The sequence below is a fragment of the Mastomys coucha genome, unplaced genomic scaffold (assembly GCF_008632895.1).
Source record: "Mastomys coucha isolate ucsf_1 unplaced genomic scaffold, UCSF_Mcou_1 pScaffold7, whole genome shotgun sequence".
Classification (NCBI taxonomy): Eukaryota; Metazoa; Chordata; class Mammalia; order Rodentia; family Muridae; genus Mastomys; species Mastomys coucha.
The window spans coordinates 32,234,644-32,236,841 of NW_022196913.1; positions in this window are offsets into that span (position 1 = coordinate 32,234,644).

Below are 2,198 nucleotides of genomic sequence, written 5' to 3' on the forward strand. Positions count from 1 at the left end.
AAAAAAAAAAAAAAAAAGAAGCTGACAAACACACAGGGCCAGACTCTAACTGCAACAGCTCCACACACTGTGGAAAACTCCATGAGAAATACCATCAACAGGTGGATGTCAAATGTCCTTCTGACTCAGTACCAAGTCCTTCTTTATATAAATGCAGACTGTCCTTATAAAGCCTTGGCCATGAATCTTGCCACGCTTCTGGATGATGATGCTGAGGAACCCACCCACAACTGCCTCAAGATGCCATTATGGAAGGCATGCATCCCAACTGACTTTGCCCTCACCACCAGAGATGTGGCTCTTTGCAGACAGGCAACAGCTTTGTTCAAGAAGGAATGAGATGCTTCCAGTTTGTGTCTGTGCCTGGAGCTGATCCTGTGCCACAGTACTTCTTACCCAATTACTGCCAGGAGGGAAGGGGTGTCCCAGGAGTGCTGACTCACCTGTGAGTACAGGTAAGACCACTACTTCTGCTCAAATTCTAGGCCCAAGAGGGACCCACCCTGAGCCATTAGGACACAGGGACCAAGGAACAGCCAGGGACAGAATTCTTCCTGTTTTCATCTGTACCCAGGAGCTGACCCTGTGCCACAGCTGGGGCAAATTGCTCCCAGAGACAACTGGACTCCTAGGAGTTCTTACACACAGGCTTATAAGAGGGACAAGCCACAGTCAGAGAAAGCAAGACCAGCTAACCACCAGAGATAACCAGAGGGCAAGAGGCAAAGGCAAGAACATAAGCAACAGAAAACAAGGCTATTTGGCATCATCAGAACCAAGTTCTCCCACCACAGTGAACCCTGGATACCCAAACACAATAGAAAAGAAAGACTCTGGTTTAAAATCACATCTCATGATGATGATAGGGGATTTTAAGAAGGACATAAATAACTTCCTTAAAGAACACAGGTAAACAGGTAGAAGCCCTTAAAGAGGAAACACAAAAATCCCTTATAGAATTGCAGGAAAACACAACCAAACAGGTGAAGGAATTGAACAAAACCATCCAGGATCTAAAAATGGAATTAGAAACAATAAAGAAATCACAAAGGGAGACAACTGTGGGGATAGAAAACCTAGAAAAGAGATCAGTAGTCATAGAAGCAAGCATCATCAACAGAATACAAAATATAGAAAAGAGAATCTAAGGGGTAGAAGATAATATAGAAAACATTAACACAACACTCAAAAAATGCAAAAGCAAAAAGCTCCTAACACAAAACTTCCAGGAAAACATGGACACAATGAAAAGATAAAAACCTAAGGATAATAGGTATACAAGAGAGTAAAGATTCCCAAATTAAAGGGCCTGTAGATATCTTTTAAAAAATTATAGAAGAAAACTTCCCTAACCTGAGGAAAGAGATGCCCATAAACATACTAGAGGCCTACCGAACTCTGAATAGATTGGACCAGAAAAGAAATTTCCTCCTATCACATAATAGTCAAAACACCAAATGCACAAAACAAAGAAAGAATATTGAAACAGTAAGGGAAAAAAAGCCAAGTAACATATAAAGGCAGGCCTATCAGAATTACACCAGACTTCTCACCAGAGACTATGAAAGCTAGAAGATCCTGGGCAGATGTCATACAGACTGTAAGAGAACACAAAAGTCATCCCAGGCTACTATACCCAACAAAACTCTCAGTTACCATAGACATAGAAACCAAGATATTCCATGACAAAAACAAATTTACACAATATCTTTCCATAAATCCAGCCCAACAAAGGACAATAGATGGAAAACACCAATACAAGGAGTGAAAATACACCCTAGAAAAAGCAAGAAAGTAATCTTCTTTCAACAAACATGATAGCAACACAAACATAAAAGATAACATCAAAAATAACAGGAAGCAACATTCACTATTCCTTAATATCTCTTAATATCAACTAAGTCAATTCTCCAATAAAAAGACATAGAAGAACAAACTGGATACATAAATAGGACCAAGCATTTTGCTGCATAAAGGAAATGCACCTCAGTGTCAAAGACAGCCACTACCTCCGATTAAAGGGCTGGAAAACAATTTTCCAAGCAAATGGTCTCAAGAAACAAGCTGGAGTAGCCATTCTAATATCAAATAAAAGCAACTTTCAACCAGAAGTTATCAAAAAGGATAAGGAAGGACATTTCATACTCATCAAAAGAAAAATCTATCAAGAACTCCAAATTCTGAACATCTATGCTCCA